This window comes from Condylostylus longicornis, unplaced genomic scaffold (assembly GCF_029603195.1).
Source record: "Condylostylus longicornis isolate FDR11 unplaced genomic scaffold, ASM2960319v2 ptg000003l, whole genome shotgun sequence".
Taxonomy (NCBI): Eukaryota; Metazoa; Arthropoda; class Insecta; order Diptera; family Dolichopodidae; genus Condylostylus; species Condylostylus longicornis.
In genome coordinates this window covers 1,427,184-1,452,658 of record NW_026577972.1, presented here as the reverse complement: position 1 = coordinate 1,452,658, position 25,475 = coordinate 1,427,184, and the positions used below count along the sequence as shown (strand labels likewise).

Here is a 25,475-nt window from a genome sequence, read left to right as displayed (position 1 = left end):
TTATTAAAGAAAAAAAAATATGTTTGATTAATTTAACAATAATAAAAATTTAATAATAATAAAAAATAATAATAATTATAAAACAAAATAATACTAATAAGAAAGAGAAGAGAGGATGATGAAGGAAATAATATAGGATCCGTATAGGAACCTAAAAATAAGAACATGCAGTAAATTAAAAATTAAATTTTGTAATCTTAAAACCAATATTAAATTAAATTAAGAATGAAGTTGAGTTAAATATAAACATAATGTATGTAGAATGAAAAAAAATTACATTTTAAAATATTCATTGAATAAAATTTAATAATTATTAAAAATATATATAATAAAATTAAAAAAACTTTTCATATGTATGTACATATGTATGTATATACATATTGTACTGCATATTTCCAAAAATCCGAAAGTGCACTTTAGACATTAATCTTTTCATAAAAAATAATTATTTTCAAAAATTTCTTTTTTTTCTTAATATAATTTTTAAATTATTAAAATTTAATTGAAAATATCAAATTTTCTCAAAAAAAAAAAATATTTTAATATAAATGTAAATATACATATGTACATACAATATGTGAAATAAATCTATGTACCTGCGAAAAATGAGAAAAACAAAAAAAAATATTTTTCAAAAAACTAAAAATCAAAAAATTCAAAAGAAAAACTTTTTATCTATGTATATACTCTAAAATAAGCCAATATACAAAAATGTATGTATATAATGTAATACACATAAATACATAAGTATAAATACTTATTATATTTAAATTTATTTATGTACTGAAAATTTAATTTATATACTAGATTTACCTATACAGATAGCTGAAAACAAAACCAAAAACACAGTAAAAAAATTATAAAACGAACTCGTCGTAACATGAATCGATTCTCTTTAACAAGAATGATTTTGCTTTATGCACATTGTAAACAAAATTTTCTTTGCATTTTCATTTGAACTCTTCTTATCCCGGAAACCTCGTAGTAAATTGAAATTCTTCCTAAGGCAGCGTTTACAAATCCAGCAAAATTGGACAACTAATCGCATTAATGTTTGCAAATTAAATTTTATTTGATTAAATTTTCTGTCTTTCAAAAACTTAAGTCTTTTATTGCTAACAGCACAAATATTCTGTAATTAGGTAATTAAAAAAATAAAATAAAAATCAGCTGATCACATCTACAACACATCGAAAGTTTTAGTACTCCCCAGTTTTAATTGTTTCAACTGTCAAAAAATTAAAATGAAAGTATGTAATGCAAGATTCTATTTTTTTCAGACGATTGAATTTGATTGGATTGTGTGTTTACAAATCAAATTCGTTTCAAATTTTGATCTAAATCGTAAAATTTTGTAAACAATGCCTAGAACGAATGATGAGTTATGACATATAACACGAAAATATTGAATACGAAAACACTTCTGTTTAAGCTGAAATTTTTCTCAAAACTCAAACAATTTCAATCGTTTTTCTTTTTATGGTAAACTCCAAAACAAACACTAATAGTTTTTTTCCTAATTGCAAACATATGTATGTACATACAAAGGCAATATTTCATAAACAATTATTTATGTTAAAAAGATTCGCCTGTATTTGTATTATTTTCTAATGTTTAAAAAATAACAAAATAAAAAAAAAAACAAAATAACAAGAACACAATAAAATATGTACAAAATTGCTTTGTTGCTGTTCTTGTTTAATTTGGTTATTTTTTGTCTTAAAAGAATTTTAGAAAATATATGCAATTATAGGCTCTTATATACCACCATACGGATACATTACCAATTCCCAATACAAAATATAAAATCTACATAATATATAATATACAATTAGAGTGCATACAAAAAAACAAAGCAATAATTATTGGCAAAACAAAAGAAAAAAATTATGGCACTATTAAAGTGTTGCATAAGATTGTGCAAGTGTTCTTTAAACACTGATTTCAAATTCTATGAAAAATAGAAAACAGCTTTCAAGTTAGCTAACTTAACGAAATGTAAATTTGACGTTTATTTACGGTTACCCAATTTCCCAGTTGATTTCGTTGAAAATCAAAATTCAAATTCAAATTTCAAGAAATTCTGTTAATTAATTATGGCAAAAAATGTAAAATCGGCGCCAAGTGAAAGTTCGGTTTCCAAATATCCTGATCGCAAAATTAATGATGATATAAAATTTCTTGATCGGCTCAGTCGAAATTGAGATACTAAAGTGCACAGACAGACTGATACACAGATAGATAGACAAGAAAAACACTTAGACCAAACAAACAGGTAGGCATTCATCTAAAGATAGCTTACTTACGGTTGCCTGGAGAAGTTCTTTTCGTCGAAAATTCGACTTGTGAAATGTGTGGCCATCACATAACTTCTCTTATTTTATGAAGTTGATAATAAATTCAATTCCGCAATTCTCGAATATTGAAAAGCAGTGACCGAAATAAAATGCTTTGTAAAGTAGAAGTTGTTAGTATAGAACACAAATTCAGTAAAAATAATTTTTTTTTCCTGTTAACTAGTATAATTAGAGCCCTGTGTTGCATGTTTGTTTACCGGTGATACTCTTTAAATAAATGTAATTTGATAGTGGCTAAACGTAGAAAGTCTCCAAATGTAGTTGTTTATATTCTCACGTTATCCTAACATGCCATTACGAATGTGCAAAGTTGGGGAATTGGACCATTAAATACTGTTGTTTATGATGTAATGTGGCATGATCTGGCATGATATTGCTTCAATTCACGGGACGTAAAATATATTTTACTGCTCTCTTCTTCTCTAACATTTTTTCAAAACCTTTCGTATTTCAGAAATACAAGTATAGTTAAATATGTCACCATCAAACAAGTTTTGTAAAATTTATGAGACAGTAAAAAGATCATCTTCAGTGTTCAATAAAGCTTTTTTGGGATTTAAAGCCTCATATTTTTTAGTAATGTTCCTGAACAGTGTTAAAGTTCTTTAATAAATTTTCGGCAGTCGTTCCTTGGAGTTCCATCCTATAAAACGTGTTGCATACTTCAGGTTATCTATAACCAACTAAATACTTTATACGGCATTATTATTTTAAAAAAAAATCCCAAAAAAGTAAAACTGTAGCAGTACTTTTGGTTTTATTTTATTTTTTCTTTTAATGATAATTTCTAAAATGCAATTTTATATATTTATATATACCAATGTTCAAAAAGGTTAATTGACTTTAAAATCACACTAATATTGTACTAAGATATAACTTTCAGCAACTCATAAGATAGATTGGTTACTTGATATCTGTTTGTTACCGCAACTCCTTAACCAAGGACGGAATTGAAAGTGCGTTTTTGATTTAGTAATAAATTGTTTCTGCAGCTTGCATGTTTAAAAAAGTATAATTTGATCATTTTATTGAAGGATCAAATTAAAATGGATGTTTTTGCCTAATGAATTTGTCTATATGTTATTCTTTCATTCAGCTTCATTTTCGTACTAGAACTGAAAAATAAATTAATATTTTGCAAAATTGTAGTAATTAAAATCTTAAAAGAAAACAGTAACTTAATCACCAATTTTCTCTGACCCACCCCAATATACTTAGATACATACATATTCATATTTTATGAAAATAAAATTAAGATGGTATAAAAATATATTAAATAAAAAACTAAAAAAACAATAGGATAAAATAAATGTACATAGATGCACTAAACTATAATTATAATAATCTAGTCTATATACATATAATATGTACATACACAAATATGCATATATAATATACTATATCATAATATATTTATAATATATTTTATCTGTGTACTAAGTGGGGATTGGGCGGACGAAAGTGCAAACACAACTCCAAATTGAATAATTCAATGGAATAAAAATTTTAACAATTTCAGATGAAACTTCCTATAATTACTTTAATTAATTTTATATAAATCAAAGATTTAAAAACATTTTTGAAAAAATAATTCCAAAACAAAATAAAGTTTCCCACATCGAATCAAGCACCATCTGACTTTGTTTTATAAAAACGGCGCTAAAATATACTATGACGATTTGTCTAATCAAGTAATGTAATTGTAAGTAACCTATATGAAAAGATATTCAATATATATTTTTTAATAAAATGGACCCCCATAACAACAAATATTTAAATAATGTCTGTTTTAACACTATTTATGTAGGTATTTTAAACTGGAAAGTTTTGTTCCCCCGAATCCTCTTGCATAAGTAAATTAAATCTCACTTGTTGGTAAAGGGAAATGACACGTAATATATGAACATACTGTTGATGCAAATATTTCGTTAAAGAAAATCAAAATTTAATTCATAATTAATTAAGCTAATTTTGAAAAAAAAATTTTGCTTTCAATATGGTACCATATTGTTGCAATTTTGAAATGTTATTGCAGTTCGATTTTTAGTAATATAATAAACTATAAATTACAATACCTAGGTTTTACATTACCTAAAAGTTACAGTACCTAACCGCACACATTGTATATATATATGTATATATATATATATAATATTTACTTATATACTTATATTATATAAGAATACATATTTACTTGAGTATTTAGATGTGAATTAACACAAGCATACATATAGATTTTACGAAGAGGGAAATGTCGAGGTGAAAATATATGGGAATTAAAAGATTGTGGCTAAATTTTCTTAAGTATATATTATGTATAGAATGAACTTAACTATTTATACTAAATTATACTTAGTCTAGCGTAAATCATTCCTATTATGCATGTGCATAAGCATACAGGGTGAATCACTAAAGAGCATTAAGTATATATTATTCTATAGGGCATCAAAAAGGGGATCAATTTTTGTTTGGAACTAGTTATCAAAACTAACATTATAGTTATAAACGGTTTCTGAGATACATCTCGACAATTTTGTGTGAAAGTTTTGGAAAATTTAAAACTTTTTTGCAAAACTTTGACCACTTTCTTAAGCTTTAATTTTATTCCTCAAACGTTGAAAAATTTTTACGGTACATTTCTGTGTCAAGATTTAAAGGGCCCTAATAAAATGTAAAAAATCAAAAAATTGTCACTATTTTTGATTTTTATTGATTTAAAGTGCTGTAATTATCAACTACTTTGAAAAGCAGTTGACATTTTTAAGAACCGTTATTTTGGTAATAAAATAAAATTTTCAGATTTTCAATGAAATACATAAATTTAACAACCCCTTTACCAGCCCTTTTAGTAACTGTTCATTTGAAGCCTTAATCTTTTTGGGTACAAAATAATTTTTAAAAAAATTATATCAGTTCAATTTTACAAAATGTAAGTAACAAACAAGTAAAAACGTTTCAGTCGGTATAAACTGACAGAATAATACCCTGCACTTTGATCTGAGTTTAAAAATCTGTTTTTGAAATATCTAGAATTAGCTTTCATTATTAAATGGCAATAACTCGAGCCTGTTAAAGCACTCATTAATCTTCCCGGATATTATATCTGATCTACTAGTGGACACAGAACTGCAAAGTTTCATGAATTCATCCTTAATATTTTTCCAAATATTTAAAATTAACTTTCGGTGTTCTAGACCCTAAACAATGATATATAATATTGTACTATTTACTGAATCACCCTATATATATGTGTATATGTATTATATGTGCAGGTATAATAAAAGAATTTTTTAGAACTATGATATGACGTATTTACAATATTTTACACTGTGAAACTAACATAAAATTAATTTACCTATATTCGCATACATATAGCTATACTATCTACAATATTTTAAATTTATGTATGTATATATTATACATTTAAGTATGTATATTATATATTAGAACTAGAGTACATATAGAAAACAAAATTTTTGAAAATATAGTTTTTTACATACAAACAAATATATATTTTTAATATACAGTATATAATATATAGAATATATATTTCATAGAAATATATGCATACATAAATTTGATATACGGGGTGTTTCGCGTAGGGTGGCAAATAATTTTAGTGATGCTTATTTGATACCAAAAAAAAATTATATGGGTGGGGGGTGCCGATATGCTCGTTTTCGAGCTACAGCCTATTGAAAAAAAAAACTTTTTCTGAAATTAGATTTAAAGAAATGCTTATAACTTTAGAACCGCATACAACATAGAGTTATCGTTAGAAACTTGTTTTACAGCCGATTGGTTGTTCTTTATTTTTGGCCCGACAATTAGTAATTTGAGTTTTCGAGATACAGCTCGTCAAAGTTAAAATTTTTGTTTTTCTTTCACAAAACTCGAAATTTCTTGAAAATTTATGTTATTTATTTTTATTTTTTTTCATGCAGTACGACGAGATCTAAAAGTTAACTTATATAACTTTTTCCTCTATCTCTCATGGTTTGTCCAGTAAAACGTGTTGAATGTATTTTAAAAACAAGCGAAAACGAGTATATCTGCACCTTCCCAACCCATACTATTTTTTGGTGGAAATTGATCACAGAATCATTTCTAAAATTATTTGCCACCTTATGCGGAACACCCTGTATATCATTAAATATTAAAAACAAAAAAAAAAACGAAATAATAAAAAAAATTATTTTTATATTTTTCAAAAATTGATGCTCAAAAATTCTGTGCAAAAGAGAAAAAAAAAACAAATATATTACACAGATTGGTAACACTCTAACTAATTCTAAAACTTTCTTTTATAATTACAAGTAAACCTAAGGAAATTTAAAAAATAAAATAATTTTTTTTTCATAATTTTGTATTAAATTTGTGTAAAATTTTCTATTATTTCAAAATTAAAATAAAAAACAAAGAAAAATAAAAAAAAAAGAAAGTAGAAAAAAAAATATTCAAAAATAAATAAAAAGGAGCTACATAAATATTTTCACAGATAATAGAATAATTTTTTGAGTCAAAGAAAAAAAATCATGTTATCATTCTACATTTTGAAAACTATTGTGTGTTTTAAGTGACATTAGTGACATTGAAGTTGGTGTCAATTATTCACTTTCAAATAATCGAGAAAAAACTTGAAAAAATGGTGCGAAACTAAAGAAATATGAATTGTAACAAATGCTTTTAAATAAAAAATGAAAGCTTTAAATTGAATTTTTTCTTTGTAAAAACAATAGAAATTTAAGGCGTGTACATATTTAGGAGTTTTATTCTCTGATATCGGTACTGTAGGGTATCGCAAACCTTCGCGAGAAAATTTGCTTTTGAGCTACACTATACATTGTCAACACATTTTGTTTAATTATTTAATTTATTTTTCATTGTGAGACAATAAAATTTTTAAAATAAAAAAAATATCGCTCGTTTTTTGCAACATAAATTAAAAAATACTAGCTACTGAGTTATTTATATAGAAATAGGCACTTCGAATAATTCTTTTTTTTTTTTTTTTGTTGCAAAACCATCAGCTACCTGTATTCTAGCTTTGTCAAATTATCTGTTAAAATACATTACAAAATAATGCTATAATTATAGCGAGAAAAATATATTAATCTCTTAAACTTTAAAATTCACTTAATAAGCTTTTCGTACCTAGTACAACATTATGTACATGCCTATGCATATACATACAGACAATGCTAAATTAGAAAAATACATAATATATAAGAAATTTCTTTATTTTGTTTTAATGGAAACAAATTGTAATGCTTTCTTTTCAAATATTGTACATCAAGAGTGATTGTGTTCCAAAAATGTAATTTAGAATTTTAGCAAGATGATGCTCATATATAAGATTTTGATTATAAACTGTTGAGTTACCGCACGTTATTGCATCATTCAATATGTTAATTAGAGTTTCAACAAAAAGTTGGAAAAGAAAGGTGTCAAATATATATAATTCTTTGTTAAAAATTACCGGGGGTGCGTGTCCATCAAAATATTTCCCCTGATATTAAAACCAAAAAAGCCAAATCACCATAAAAGAAATGGAAAAGTTTCATTAGGAAAAGTTAATATGAAATGATTTTGTGATAATATTTAATATCATTGAATATATTAAATATATACATTAAATATATTAATGTATTTATACATTAAAATAAGAACAAGTAAATATGTATATATAACAAATCAATAAACCATGATAATTTGGTCTACGTTCTTGATGAAAATATTACTAAAATAAATTTAATAAACAAATATATATTTTCTTAAAAGGATGCTATGATAATACTGTACTATACTTTATTGTTCTGGAATCATACATGTACATATGTATTTATGTTCTTATTTCTAAAAATACATTATGTATGTACTTATATCATTCACACAAAAATATAATCAGATTTTTTAACAATGTGTCCAGATTTGTACGTATGTATATACTTTTAAAACGCAAAAGCTTCAATATTTCATTTATGATGGAAGTGAACTTAGCTCACTTTCAAATAAATTATCCAAATAAATATATTATGTGTATATATGTATGTACATATTAACGGGTCCTATACAGTAAAACTTCTATAATTTGAAATATTCAAAGTAACTGCAGGATAAATAATTATCAAACAAATAGTTATAAATTTCAATAATAATATTAATAATGATAATAAAAACATAATTAAAAGGCTTGACATAAAAAATTTTCTGTATATAATAACTGAATAAAAACAATTTTTTGTTGAATATTCTTCAAATATCCTACGAGTATTAGTTACAGTTTGTGTTGGGATACTTGGTCGAGTAAACTGTGCTAGATTAGACAAAATACAATTCTATTTTTCTAAATCTATAAATATGTATGTAAATATATTAAACCATCTTTCTAATCTTAATATTAAAAATAACAAATAAAAAGTTAACGAAATTCGAATCAGTGGCACGGAATTTACCGTTAGCTTTCTGCGTCTATAGAAATTTGAAAAAGCTTGTGGTTTCGGAAATATATGGTTCCAAAAATTCAAATTTTACAAATATCGGGTGTCCATAACTTGAGAGGAGGAGGAGGTGGAAAAAATTTCTTTTAACGAAATAAACTAGTTATTTGTGACTAATACTGTAACAATTTCAGATTTTGATAAATTGGGGTTTAGAAGAAAAATGATATCAAAAATTAATAAATAACGGATATTAGATAACGGCAAATTTTAACGGTCATTTTGTTTTTTTAAGTGCAAGTATAATTTGGTGGTATTTTTTCGATAAAAAAAACTAGCCACTAATTTTCTGTGTTTGCAGAATTTAAAAAATGTTTCTGGTTTTGCTACAATAATTACTTAAAAAAAGGCGTTTTTAGGACTTTGAGGGGCTATAGCTTTTAGAAGGGCGGAGATAGCTAAAAATTTTGTTCCACAAAAATAAGTTTCTAATAAAGACCTATGTCTATATGAAATTTCAGTTTTCCATCTTAAAGGGTGTAGAAGTTTTGTAAGCATGTCCACAGACGGACGAAATGATGGATAGAGTAAAACTAATAAGCACTTTTTCTCAATTTTTTTTTGGAAAAGTGCTAAAAAGGGACCAAAACAATTTTTAAAGAGAAAAATGTTATGCCAAAAATACACTTGCAATAGTCTTTTAAAAACTCAATGCAAAACTTAAATCTCAAAAGTCGTATATGTAACAACTGTTAGAGTTTGACATAAATTTTTTTGCCAGCAAGTAATAGAGAATACTCTATTCTCATCAAATTTTTTCAAAATAAAATGGGCGCATTTATTTTTTTGTGGAAGTTTGGAGCAGCATTCAGGTGATTTTTATTTCGATTATAATAATTTTTGTAGCAAAAACTTTTTAAAATTTTGTTATCAAATCATCAGATAATTTCAGTCTAACTAGTTGAATTACCAGATAAGTGTAATCATTGTTGCGATATTTAGAGGTTTTTTCTCACACGAGAATATGAATGAAAAACGAGAAAAAATAGAGATGACCGTGTCAACTCTGTGATATCCGTACAAATTTGTTATTCTATGTGAGGATAAATATGCCACAGCTGACTATGGGATAGATTATGACTTTAAGTTGCCGTATTACCATATTAATTTATGGAAAATTTCAGTACTGTGTGTGAAACTTCAATATCACAGCTTTTACAGTTTCTGAGATGTAGCCAAATAACTTTTGAAGTTGTATGGCAACTACCAGAAGTAGCCAAACAAATTCAACGACTTTTATCAAACACATTGGCCCTACTAATGTATTCGTTTGTGAGAAATTTCAATACCACAGCTTTTATAGTTTCTGAGATATAGCCAAATAAATTTGGAAGTTGCATGGCAGCTATCCGAACCAATACCCTGATCATATCCAATTTAAATAGGGTTCTGGCATTTGTAAATTAGTATTAGTTTTTGAGCTAGTTATCAATTAGTTTTTGAGTTATCTTTGGGACGGGCGGACCGGCAGACATACGGACAGATAGAGCTAAATCGACTCAGAATTCGACGCTGATCAAAAACATGTACTTGAGTCTATTATTTCACAGACCATTGTTTCTTAACGTTACAAACGTTAAGGCAAATTTAGTATACTCTTCGAACGTTCATACGGGTGTAAAAATTGGAAAGGGGAAAAGGGAATTTAACAAAACAAAAATATATGGGAATTTTTTCATCCTGTTTTGGAAAAGGGATGATTCAAAATAGATTGACTTTAAAGTACTTCACTGTATTTATACATATATTTACTTATGCGCACAATGCAATAATAATGATACATACCTAGAAAAAAAAAAACAATAGATATGTATATTATAATAAACTAGTTTGTCTATTTTATATATTTAAAGATGATATAGGTATATACTAAATATTATAAAATTTAAAATTGTTTAATACCCCCTCCCCCCCCCCCCCCCCCCCAAAATTTTTTTCTTTTCTAAAAAACATGCGTGCTTTAACAGCATAATTATTTATTTATTTAATTTTATTTATAAGTAAATGTACATATATTTATGTACAGATAATTGAAGAGTATCTGTAACCATACACACATAATTACATACTTATATCAATTTAATACATTATAGCTGCTATGCACATACAAAATTAAGTAAAATGATTATATGTATATATACATATATTCACACAACATAAGTCAAGTTAAGATGTGAATATTGTGAGCATAAGCATTTTTTCAAAAAAAAATTTTAAGAGAAAAATAATTTTTGAAAGTCTTCATATAACAAATCGAAATTAATTATATTCAACAAATTCAAAATATTTGCATAGTTATGTATACATATATGTATTATGTGCATATATGTATGTATATGATCTACTAAACTATGTATAATAGATTCTGAAAATTATGTATGAGAGTTTATAATATGTTTACAATATGTCAATTTTTGTTTTGTTCTCTAGTTCATATGTATGTATTTAGTTTCTTATACCGTATCCACTCAAGCATTCCCACCTACTTTGATGAACAATTGCATATCAATACAAAAATTTTTAATTTTGACAATTTGGATACAATTTCATATGAAAAGTGATACAATTTTTAAAAATTTTTAACAAATCTAATTTTCAAATCAATTCAAAAAGTACTAAACATTTTATAATATATTTTAAAAATGATTAGTATATAATATGCAAACCATACAATTCCATTTTAAAATCAAACTTTTCCCTGCAAACTAGGGAAAATCACTCTACTTCTAAAAGTTAGCAGAAACCCTGCATATGTCCTTATATCGCTGCAGCGAAGTTATACTGTTTCGCATCTTCTGTTTCGAAAAACCCGTATTTTCGTTAATTGATTCAAAATCAAATCTGTATAGATACATATGTGTGACCAACCCAATATTATAGCTAATATTTTGTACACAATTAAGAAGAACTAAACTGTTAAGCAAAAACTAATATTTTTTATTCTGTATAATAGCATTAAAGCAAATATTAAAAGTAAAATAGAAAATTTGTTTGTGATGAGATTTTTTGTGGATTTGTTCTTGTTTTCGCTTTGTTTTTTGAGATTTGAAAACCCCTTTATAATTTGACCAGATCAACGGCCACAATGACAAAATTCATCTTTGCTGAAACCCTTTTCTGCATGTTGACCATACTTTTTTTCATTCGTATATTAAAATCGGATATAAGATTAGAAATTTAAACAAAATTGATCTTGTTGGAAATTTATTATTTCACCAATGATTTTATATGTGGAAATTCATGAAGTGTCACTCTCTCTTTAGATCCAGACCTGTATTTATTACATTCTTTGGTATTGACGATCATTCTATAGCGTTTATTAAATTATGTAAATACTCGTATTCGTAAACCGTATAAATTCATATGTATGTTCGTATTCCAAACAAAAATGCACTATATATGTTTCAAAATTGTTTCTATGGCATGATTTGTGTACATATATACATATTATAAATAGTGCGTTCTAGAAAAATATAAAATACATAAGTAATTTATATTTTGCAAAAAATTTATCTACATAACTGCATACACCGTATTTATATACGAATACAAAATATGTATAATGTAAAAAAATATTGCACATATGTACATATACATACATGATTTGTACACGCATTCTCATTAAAGTACATCCATACATATATACATTCATATTTAAATTAATATTAAAAACTGTTATACAGGGTGCTGCGCATAAGATTGCAAATAATTTCAGCGATGATAAAAAAGGTACCAGATTTTTCCTGTATATAAATAATTTAAGAATTTAAAATAGATTCTATTTTAAATTCTGTCCATTATTTGTTAGATATTAAAGGTCCAATCAGACATATACTTTATAATTTTGCAACTGCTTGTAATTTTAAGCAAGCAAATAGCACGTAATTTTTTACAAAATGATTGAAGTTTTTAGTTAACGCAATCGATTTGAATTGAAGCAATAGTTTAGTTGCATAGATGAGGGCTTAAAACTTTTGCAATCAAGTAGAAATTGCACAGCTAAAAATCATGTCTACGTGAGCCCCAAGTAATACATAAGATTATAGTATGGTTTACAATATTAAAGTTATTAATATACGTATTATAATACTTTTAGTAATTATTTTGTTTTATAAGAATAAATACATAACTACACTCTAGTGGCCAGCTAAATAAGACACCGCAATTTTTAAAAATTAAAACAGGAAATTTTGATGTTGACCACCGTGCTAAAGAATAAAATTCGTTGCAAGACTCATTTTTCCGGCAACAAACGTAGCATTTACCGTCGCTACAGACTCTATCAAATTTACTTTCATCAGTCCATAATATATTTTTCCATTATAAAAGTGGGTTTTCTTTATGCATTTTTGCAAATTCTAAGCAACGTTTTATATTTTTTAAAGACACAAGAGGTTTCTTCTTGGCAATGCACCCTCTGAGTTGCGTTAAATGAACGTCTTCCAGCAGTTCTCGCAGACACTTCTAAATTTAAATCTTCTTTCGGTTGTTGCTGAATCTTGGTAAAAGAGTAAGAAAAGAATCTTTTTTGACCGTTGTTTTTTTTATTTAAGCTTTATAACTTTTCCAAAAACTGTTGGTTTCGCACAAAACAACGAGAACTTCCTACTAGGGTCGAAATTTGGCTCTTACTAGTACCTTTTTCAAACAAACTCCAACTTAACCAAGTGTATATGTATATTTCTTTGAATTGGTATGTAAGTATCTTATCAAAATTTAATTCTATAAATAACATACTTTATAAGTAATAGTTTAAACGTTCAAAAAGTCTGTTATTAGCAACATTACTGAGCCATATATGTATAATAAAATTGATTAATTTACATCTTATTAAAAAAAAGGAATCGAGAACGATAATTAAGTTTTAATTTAGATCTTTATAAAGTGTGTTCGATATATCCAAACTGCAACATCTGTGAAAAATAGCATTTTCGAAAATTACATAGCTATACTTAAAGTTTTAGAGGAATTTTTAATTTTTCTTATAAGTACTGCAACAATATAATAAACTAATCGTCTGTGCTTGCATTTCTCTCTTCAATGAGATGCTTAAGAAAAGATATAATTTTTTATTACTCCCATTTTTGTTACATGAAGGATATTAAAAAATAAAAAAAAAATAATTATATTTTTTTGGAATTGAGAAGGGTTTATGCGAGCAAATATATATATATTTTTTGGGGGGCTACCAGTTTAGACCGCTTTAATTAAAACCTTTCGCTCCATAATACAGTAATTGCTTTATTTAATTCAATTCAGTTATATATTTATTACTTTTATTTTGGAAACTTAGCATGTATGTGTGTACTTTAAAATTTTGCTAAATAATATTTTTTTAATACATTTCTTGTTTTATTTTCAGAAAAATGCATCACTTAATTTACCTTAGCATTTCTTAATGAAATTTTATAAAACGACAAAAAAAAATTAAATTAAACTTTCTAAGATATAATTTAAGAGAAAAAGGATAACAAAGAATATTTAAATAAAGAAAATTGATTAATATTACAATTAATGTGAATAAAGTCTTAAATAAAAAATTAAACTATAAAACAAAACAGGAAAATAGAAAAGAAACATATACGTAATATAAATTCCGCCCGAATAATTTAAAATAAAAAAATTTATTTATACAATATGTACGTTATAATAATAAAAAAAAAATTCAAGATTTTAATTATACACATGTAATATTTATTAAAAAATTGTACATATAAAACAACATCATAAATTGAAATGAAGGAATAAAACAATTTTAATTACCAGTCATGTACTCGTATAACTAAAACATTTACGCATAAGACACTGCTGAAAATTAAAAAATTAAAATGATCACCGAAAAGTAAGTTTTTATTTTTTAATATATCATACTATAGAACAAGGAACAAAACCATATGTTTTTCGGATAAGTACAAGAACATGTTTAAAAAATAAGGCAACAAAAATAAAAAATCATTTATTATCCGGGGATTATTCATTTATAAAGGTAAGAATTTGTTAAACAATTACAGTTTAATTCAATTTATGAGTTTAATTAGTATTGCTTAATTGTGTTTTGATTCACAGAATTCTGAAGGCACAACATCTGTTAGCATCAAAATTCCAATAAAGCTTTATTATTATACTTGTAAACTAAATTTTGTATTTTTATAATATTAGTGTCACAGAATCAAATCAATATTCTGATGTTACGATGAATATTTTTATTGCACTATAATATACTTATGTGTTACACATTACAATGTTAGCACAATTATCACCTAATTCATTTTATACCAAATACAGTTATGCATTTATTGATAACTGGATTGAAACTACAAAATATTACTGCATTTTAAATTATATATAAATATAATAATAACAACTATATGTACCTATATCAAATGCCAAAAATCAAAATATTTTAACGTTATATCCTGACGACATATTTACATATTGTGTTAATAGAAATATACGAAATTTCTTTTAAATTTTTTTTAATTTTTTTTGTGTTTTTAGATTTTTATTCAATATTAATAATTATTCTCACAATATCCACTTATGTGGTCACTTATGAACTAAAGAACTTAAAAATTAACTAAACTTTCTTTCCCATTATTTTTTAGAACTTAAAAAAAACTTAACATTATATAATTTCCGTTAGTATTGAACAACTAAAATTATAATTGCAGCTACATACTCAGTTTGCACAAGTAGTTAAAAGTGTTCAAATAGCAAGTAATTTAAATAGGAATAATAATTTTGAATAAAAGACAAAATTGTTGATGGAGTAATTTTGTTTTAATGTGGGAGATTTTTGTCGATATTAAAATAATTTGATTTTTTTTTGTACAAAATTGACAAAAAAATTTGAAATCTAACTGTATATCTGATTACTTAATTAGTCAGATTTTAAAAATGCATAGTTAGCAGTACAATTTCTAGATAAGAATTTTTAAAATTGAAGTCTAGTTGCAAAGATTACAATTGTTGTTAGAATCTAATGTTCTAAAAATTAAACTCCCTTAATCGGTTTAATGAGTTTTTCAAGATATATTTCTGCAGCGCTCAACTTTTGAATTTACTGCAATCTAGTTTTACATTTGAACTACATATATTTTCGAAAATACCTTCACTTTTTGCAGCTCTTGGACCATTTAGAATTTAATGTTTAAATCTGTTTTTTTATTATTCAAATTACTCAATTTTTCATAGTTCAATAGAACTATGAATTTTAATTATTCCAATGATGGTAATACATGTAATTTGTTTTTGAAGCTTCTAAGATTTCACATGTTAACTTAAATTACAAAAAAAATCAATTATGATTTTTAATATAATGAAAAACTTTTATTCTATACATTATATTCTCTTCATAGTTAGGGTATAATTGGAAAGTAATCAAAAATGTGCATCAATGCAGCGTCGATGCAAAAGTTGCTGATACTATACCGACGTGATGCGTTTACCTTGCTGATGCAATATTATTTTGACATTTTTGGCCCTTTCCCAATCGTATGTTTTTGGCGGTTATTTTCAAACGGTTTTGTGTAAAAGTTTTAAAATTATTAGCAACTGAAAATCTATTAAAATTTTTTTTTTAATTTCAATTTAGTTTTGGAGATTTTAATATAATGGAACATTTAAAAATATTAGCATCGTGCATAAAGAAATAATTAACTTTATAAGTTATTGTGTTAAAATAAATTATTTACTTCGCAGCTTCCATTTAAAAAACTTTGCATCAATACAAAATCACAAAAAATAAATAGGTGTTAATAAATAGACAAATAATTTCAGGGATGATTTTTTGATCGATTTCCAGCAAAAAATGGTGTGGATGTTGGAGGGGGGGGGGGGGGAGTCACTTCCCCCAAGTCTTCTCTTAATGGTTGCTATTGCGTCTTTGTATTCATAAATTTTTGAAAATGTATTCTAACTACAGATAATTATAATTTTTAAAAGAAAACTAGATTAGTCGTTAATGTTTTTAATAAGTGATTTGTGTATATTTTTGTCAGAATCTTTTTTGAATATTGGTTTATGCTTGGCTTTTGTCTGCTGTCCAACACGTAAATTATTTGTCCAATTTTATAACTTATTCAAGGTTCGCGTTTTTTATTTCTAGCAATTCGTTTTGTTTCTTGAATACCCTTTATCCGGCTAGACACTTCGTTATTTATTTTTGTTATAGACTCCATTAGTGTTCGATATTCACTTGGTGTTGTAGCTAACCACTGCTGCATTTACCACTTAATTTTGTGAAATATCTGGGTATTCCTTGTTGAGCATCTTATTATTTAAACTTTTGTAGATGGTTGAAATATCAACATTTGTTAAAATAATACAAAAGGTGGTGTATATTTCAACTCTAAGATTTCTTACATAATTGGTTATAAAAGAGCTCACAAAACATCGTTTGTTGTCCATTACAATTATTTCTGGACCAGTAAAATAGTGTAGTATTTTCGTAGGTTTATCACTCAAATATGCTCATTGGCCTTTTATAAGAATAAATTTCGCAAATTTCCACAATATCGCACGATTTTCTATGCATATGATATATTTTTCCCCAGTTATTTCCATGATGTCGATGTGGAGTATCTTTTTCGGGTACTTTGGGATGGTTGTTTGCTGGAACTCTGGCTTTTTTGGTCTTCTATCATATTTGCTCGTATTGCAAGCGATACAAGTTTTGGTGTACTTCTTAATTAGATTGCTAATGCGTTGGAAATAAAATTTTTCTAATATTTGTGTCTTGTCCTTCTCAATATTTCTATGTGCCTCTTTATGTTCTTTTTTTATCAACTCGAATTGCCTGTTTACTAAACTCATGTCTTCGACTTTTTTTTGTGTAATGCGGGGTTAATATCTGCGAAAGTTTTATTTGAATATTTTTTACAGTGTTGTAAGGTAATTTTCGCGGGAATTTTTATACCATTCGCAATAGTAGGATCAAGATATTTCTTAAGCATTTTTCTTAGGTTATCCTTATTCATTTTCGGTATTCCTATGTAGTGTCGTCGTTTTGACTATGTGCTGTATCTGGTGTGCTATAACCTTCTGCCTCGTATGCTAACCCGGTTGAACTTAAGCTTAAAGAGTTTACTCCTGTTGGTAGCCTTGATAAATCTTCAGCGGCTACGATCATTTTTCAAGGCTTGTAGACTAACTCATAGTTTTACTCCTCAATCGTTGTCTTCTTCCTCTTAAGCTTTCATTGTGGTTGCGGTTTTTTAAGGAAAAGGTAAGCAACTGGTGCTCCGTCAGCATGTTCATCATATTTGCTCCGTATAAGTAATTTTGCAAGTTATCGAGTGTCCAGACAACTGCGAGCATCTCTTTCGCATATATAGCATAGATCTCCTCTGTGCTATTTAGAGATCTTGAGATGGATGTCAAATTTTTTTCCCTTCCAATTTGGCCTAATGAAAGTACAGCGCCGATTGCTTTGTCGGACGCGTCTGCAGCCAGGGTAAATTGCTTATCGAAGTTCGGAAATATAATGACGTCGGATGACATTAGCAGTTCCTTTAGAGTGTTAAAGGCTTGTAGTTCTTCGTTTTTTAAACATACTTTTGCTTTCCTTGATTGATTGGGTTTTACTTGTGCGTTAAGTCCTCGAGTTAGATTAGTTAATTGCTCCGCTATCTTGGCGAAGTCCCGGAAAAACTTCCTATAATATGAAGTCAAGCCTAGAAATGATTTTAGATCTTTTAGATTTTCCGGATTTTTTATGTTTTTATAGCTGCAACTTTCTTCGCATCTGACTTCATGCCTTCATTCGACACTAAATAGCCTAGGAACTCTGTTTCTCTTTTAAAAATTTTTGTTTTCTCGATGTGTATTCACAGATTCGGTTTTTCGAGCTTTTCAAATACAGTTTTAATGTTCTTCTCTAAAAAGCATTAAAGCTCTGTTCTGCCAAGGTTATTACGCCATTGATGTAGACGTAACAGATCTTATCAATTTAATCTTTTAAGAGGTCGTCGATCATTTGCTGAAATATTGTAATTAATACTTTCCGTTAATGGTAGAGAAGACCGTCTTTGGTATGCCCTCCTTTTTCAACATTATTTGGTGGAAGCCTGATCTAAGATCGATGATTCTGAAGTATGTTTAATTGCCAAGGTTGGTCAGTGGGCTTGGAATGTCGAGGATGGTGTAAGTATTTGGTATATCTCTTGAAATTTATTTCTAGCTTGTCGTTTTTTCCCCATTTGTATCTTTTTCGCAACTACCAATACAGGTGAATTATATGGGCTTTTTGAAGGGCGAAATACATCTAACAAGGCAAATTATATAACAGTTGTTTTATTTGCTCGCTTAAAGCTTTAAAAATGATTTATTATGGGGTTTTTGAGTCAAAATTGCAATAAGCGATCACTTGTTGGGGTGGGGCATATGAGAATAAAATTAATCCTTTGCTTATGCTGCAAAAATATGTAGTTAGGAAAATTTGTAATAGAAGTAGAAGGTATAGCTCAATGGTTTTGTTTAGATATTTACGCATATTACCAGTTTGTCAACTTTATTGTTATAAAACTTTGAAGCTCGTTTTTATTCGAGGAGGTCATTTAATCTCCAGATTGTCTAGGTACAAATTACGTTCTAACCTTGGTTTGCTGGTATTCCTTTTTTTTCGAATTACAAATTTCGTAATTTCTTTTCTATAGATTGTGAGAATAGATTGCAGGAGAATGTCAGAGAAATCAGAAATTTAAATGTGTTTTGTCAAAAATTAAATTGTGGTTGCTTGATTTGGAAAATGAGGATGTGATTATTTTGTTGCATTCAAGGACTTTTGTTCAAGAACTCCTTTAAAAATAATAATTTTTCGTTTTAATGCTTTGAATTTTTTTTTTCTTTTATAGATATGTTTATATTTTTATTTTTCCTTACTTTAGTTACTCTAATTTTGTCGTATTTTTTAGTATGTTAATTTCGTTTTACCTTGTATTTTTTTCTCTTTGATTTATCACCCCACCAAAGAAATATTATAATTATTTTATGTGAATTTAACACTAGAAAGACTGAAATTTTGTATAACTATATTGTCCAAAAGCAGTCAAAATGACTACATTGTGTAAGAATAACTAATGTATAAAAAATTTGTTCAAAATTAATTTTTAATATTTTTCATATTATTTACAGTTAAATAACAAGTTATTAGTAAATTTTTAGACAAATATCATTGCATAAAGATACGAAAAACAATTGAGCCACTGCAAGTTATCTAGTTAGAGCACGATCAAATCGACAATTTATCCTATACTTTCGTGCCATTATGTAAGGGTCATCAAAATAAATGTTATTTCAATACAGAGCCGAAATGGTTATACAAGAAATTTACTTAATTCAATAATAATTCATTTAATTATTTTAAAACTCCCAGTCAAAATCCCTGCTTTTGGGCAATATAGGTATAACGCATATATACGAAGGGAAAGTGCCTGTATAAAAATTTTTATGTTGTAATTAATTTGAATTATTACTATACTGTAAAGCTTTTTGTATTATTTTTATACATATACTTACTTATTACTTGATACTGAACAATTGTAAATTTTTGCTACAGTGAAAAAAGAAATTTTCATTTCATTAACTTCATTTCATTTCATATTTGTTCGTCTACCACTTTCCTCATGTAAGCTGGATACGGGATTCATATCATGTATACTATCGATAATTTCTTTGTCATTAATTGGTCTGAAAATTTTTTTGCGTTCGTTCACTATTTCTCGCAGTTTTGCGTTGATTTGTCAAGAAAGGTGATATATCATACTTCTATATATTTAACCTGACGTGATATTTTTAGCTTTCAATGGGATATTGATGTTGGAGGGTCAAAATATAAAAGTTGGCACAAATGAATTTCTTTTTTTTCAAATTATTTTTTAGAATTTTTCATCAAAATTATTTTTTTATAGTATATAATGAACAACCTCCTGAAGTTGTCCGGAGATTTTGTAAATATTTTAGAAGTTAGAACCAAAAAAGTAAGCTCAGGTTTGAACTAAAAACTTCGTTGCCGATTAAAAAAAGCTTAAATTTTTCGGTCTTTTCAATGAAAATTATTATTTTCATATTTTACTCTCATTTGTAATTAAAATTATAAATAAATTTGTTTTGTAATATTGAAAAATTATTTTTATAAAAAAATAAATTATAAGTTATTTTAACTTTGTTACTAATTTTAAATTTAAAGTTTTTATTTTCAAAAAAAAATTATGTTATTTAATAGTTTTTTTCTTGCAGGAATTTTTACATAACTGCTTTAAAAATTAATTTTTCATATTAAGAATGTCCATAGCAAAAAAAATTAAGAGCTTAAATTAGGGGAAAAAAGTTTAAAACAATGTTTTTTTTTTGTGACAAAACAGTAACGCTGTGGAAAATATAGTAACACTGTTGAAAAATTTAGTTCAGTCTTCAATTTACTAACAAAAAAAATTAAAATATTTCTCACAAATAGAGGTAAAATTTAGAATGGAATATAAAACTTGTATTTAAAAAATAATATTTGATTGTATTTTAGATATTTTTTTCTAATTTGCTCTTCAAATTTTTTCTTTGCTATGTATTCATATCAATATTTAATAATTATCTTTCATTATTTATATTTTCAACTTGACACCACAGTTACTTCCCATATCTTGAGTTAACTCATAGGGTAATGAGGAAAAAAAGCTGTTCACTTAAAAATAATAAAATGCTGTCAGTAACATATAAAACGTTGAAGGCGAAGATTGTGCTTGTTGTTTTTACGCTGTTTCAAAAATTTTAAAATAATTATGAATGAAAATATTAATATATTTTTTTGATTTTTCAAATATATTTTCTAAATTTTAATTCTAAAGTGTTAATTTATTTTAACATTTCTTCCCAAAAAATAGCCACTTCGATTTAAAAAAACCCATATAAAATGAGGTCGTGCTTTCAAGTTTCTCTCTGAGCATTGGGACTTGTTAGATATAAAGGCAATAGCCTCAACAATTAAGAAAGCTTTACTATCTTTTAGAGCCTGATCATTTATCTGTGAAGAAAGTGATTAACTATCCTATATTTGTGTAATGTAATTTTCGAGTGAGAAGAAATATTCCGTATGGTATACGAGTATCTCGTTTTATCCTAAAATGTATACAAAATTTATTCACTTTGTTTTGGATAGTTTTCATTAGAAAAATGGAGAATTCTAATTTGAAAGTGAATAAAAAGTAAGATGGGCTGTTAGTATACATTATCCGTTCGACTCATCCGATGTTATTTATTTAAAGATCTGATAAAACTACATTTTTATCTTGTAAATTTTGTATATGTATTATAATTACAATGTTTATTGTGCGTATCACATACTACATATGTCCGCAATTAATATTTTTATATCATAGTTATAAAAAACATCTACTTTTTATAATGCACCTCCTAAGTTTCAAACTAATATGCATTTTGCATGCGTTTTTTGCATTTAAGGGGAAATTTGTCAAAAAAAATGTATAAAAACAGTTTTCAACTTTTTTATGAATATTTTGTAAACTGATTTTTTTCTGTCCAGGAAGTATCTTTGTATTTTATTTTTATTAAAAGTATCCAGTTGTTGCTTTTTATCCGCTGTAGCTTAACTTTATCACAAAGAAAGAATTGTAAACACCGTTTCGCTTATTTAATTATATTATACACTTTTGCAATTTATGCAATCTTACAGGTTTTATTTTAAGAAAATTAGTAAAAGTTGATCTCGAAAGCCTATATTGTTTTAATATTTTTTTGGAAAAAAGATATTTAATTTTCTTTTTTACACAATTTTTCTGGAATTCATAAATCTCTTTATTTCTTTTATGTTTTATTGATTAGCTTAGTAAGTATAACAGCTAAAAAAATTTATTGTGATAATTTGGCAATCTCATATTAGCTTTCGGACAAACAATCTAAAATTTGTTACCTGCTGTTTTTGAACATTTTTCTCTCGATGATGTTGTCTATATTTGGTTAATTTTTCCATTTGTATTTTTAACAATATATGTACATGTTTAAAATATAAAGTAGATAGCGGTATTTTATCTAATAATCAATAAAACATATTACCGCACATTTGTATTTAAAATTATTAAGAATTTATTGACCAACTTAGAGTAAACTGCCTTAAAAATCAACTTTGTTACCATATCTTCAGTAGATTTACTTAAATTTAGTAACGCAATTGAACAGTAACCCAGTAGAATATTTTAAAAAAGGAAGTATATTAATATAAAACTACAACATATTTTTGTATAGTAAAGTATGCAGTTAATTAGTTTACTTGGTTTTATTACTAATATGCCCCTTTTTTGAATTTTTAACAAATTATTTAAAAAAAAAATCACAAAACGTAGTTGAAAAAAGCGTTTTACATTCGTGGTAAAACAATTCAAACTTGCTTCAGCGATGTGTTTGAAACAACATTCACCACAAGCCCGAATAGACTTATTACGTATTCTTCAAAATAAATAACGACGTCAAAATATTTAAAAAAATCGTTAATTTCAAAAAGTTTTATGATGTAACATAGTTGAAGTAACGTATTTGAACAATCCTTGTGACACACACTTTTTCTGTTAAAATGACATTAAAATAAATAAAAACTTAAAAACTAAATTTTGATTTTTGTTTAAAAATAATGTAATAATTTTGCAATGTAGTTGAAAATATATCCTTCATTGGGGGAAATTCATAAAAATGTGGACTGTGACAAATTTAATTTATATGAAAACGGAAAACATGCTCCGACAATTTTCCAAAATTTTCCAAAAATACTTAGTTTTATAATTTAAAAATTTTTTTTTATTTAAAATTAAAGATTTTATATTTTTTATTTCATTAATTATACCTTTTAAATTTTCTCCCGACTAATTGTTAGAATGTTGTCCGATTTATTGCTTCCTTTAGTGTGTCGTCTCCAATAATTCCGTCGAACATTTTTAAGCCTTGTACTCGTAATACAAAAAATTCTGTGTAAGTGTTGTTGCTGAATCTTTTGAAAACTTTGTACACGATCAAAAGGTTACCTGCGTCGGACCTAATTTTGAAAGGCTTATTCCCTATTCTGGCTTTTTGGCTACTTCTGGTTTGATGAAATTTTGATTCGCGCCGATATTAACCAAAAATTTCAACATCTTCCCACCTATTGTCTGACATTCTAGGTACGGAATACTCAAGACGCTTCCGTCATAAAAGTTATCTCTGTTTCTTTTTGCTCTTCACTGTAGGTTTCTACGTTAAATAATTTTTGATCTTTGTTAATGCAGAAGTTTCCTTCACTTGGTTCTTTTGAAAGTTTTCTCATAGTTGTTTGCTGACCGGTTCATGTAATTTACCCGTTCGTTTGAACTGAAGTGTCCACATCCACTTTTTTGGGCGTTTTGAATAATCTTGGCGAGAGCACATCTGCTCTTTCATGTTTCATATTGTATGTTGTGCTCCTCTACTACGCAGTCATACTGAGTAGCCTGCAGTGATCGTATGTGCTTTCAAAAGCATCAGGCATTTTAAAAGCTCTCCTTTTAGTCTTATCTGATGAAGACATCTAATGCTCCGTTTCTTTGTGATTCAGCGAGGGGGCGTTCATTGTTTTTCTGGAGTAATTCTCCGTCTTGATCTTGTTGACTATAAAAGAAAATTGATGGTTGACTTTTCCATAATGTTCGTTCACTGTAGACCTGGCTTGTATTGGTACACTGATTTAGTGCTCTAACGTACGCAGTTTTCTTTTGTCTGTGTAGTGTAAGGATAGACAGTATTTTATCTCTGTGCAATTCATCGAAATTGTTGTACGAAATAAGTGCTGCGTCAGAACTTCCTCTAATAAGAAGAAAAATATTCTCTTTATAGCTTAAAGAATAGCGTTGTAAATTGGTTTTTCTTTTACTAATTGATAATTTTACAGTATATTTTTCACGCAATGTATCCATGAAACGTATTGTTTTTCTGAACGGTATCAACTAAACTGGTGAAAATTTTTTTTGTTGAGTTTCGATTTGTGTCAGTCTGGCTTCAAATTTTTTGTTGTTAAATTTGGGCATTTACGGCTTCAGTTGGCAGTTTCATTTCCTTCTTTTAAAAATTTTCTATTAATTTTAATTAACTTTTATAATTTCATTTGTTTTATTCTTTTGATTAGTTGTTTTATAATTTCCTTTTTAACCTCAATTTTGTTATTTTTTTAATTAATTTTTTAAATTGAAATTTTATTTATTCAAAAAATTCTTTTTTTTTTGAGTAAATAAAATTTCCGTGTTTGCCTCGCATATAGGATAACTTAATCTCATTTAACGAGCAGTCTCATTGTATAATCGGTGTTCCTCTTCTAGATTGCGCTGTGTTGTTCCTTTTTGGGGATAAACGCTAATACTTATAGGCGTCCTATTAATTGTACAAACTTGATACAAACAGGGTTGCTCCTTTGCTACAAAATCTTTATGCTGTAGAATCTTCCAGGAGTGACGGCTGCGTACGTTTTTATAGAGGTCGCTTTATTGTTTCGTTCCTTTTCTTATAACTCTTCCAATTTTCAAAATACGCGTACCTTTTTGCAGGAAAATCACGATTGCTTTTTTTATTTTAAATTTAGAATTTCGCGATTAACACGTTGGGTGCCAGTTAA

General features: G+C 26.7%; 1 protein-coding gene across 1 annotated transcript in view; it reads left to right on the top strand.

Annotated features, from left to right (window-relative positions):
* Window positions 1-605: 605 nt before the first annotated feature.
* LOC129607240 (putative uncharacterized protein DDB_G0282133) overlaps window positions 606-25,475 on the top strand; it is a 50,608-nt gene continuing 25,738 nt past the window's right edge. Inside the window, exons 1-2 of the mRNA XM_055518091.1 lie at window positions 606-7,005; window positions 14,220-14,843. The gene's annotated coding sequence lies outside the window, so the exon portion shown is untranslated. The remainder of the gene's footprint in view (window positions 7,006-14,219; window positions 14,844-25,475) is intronic.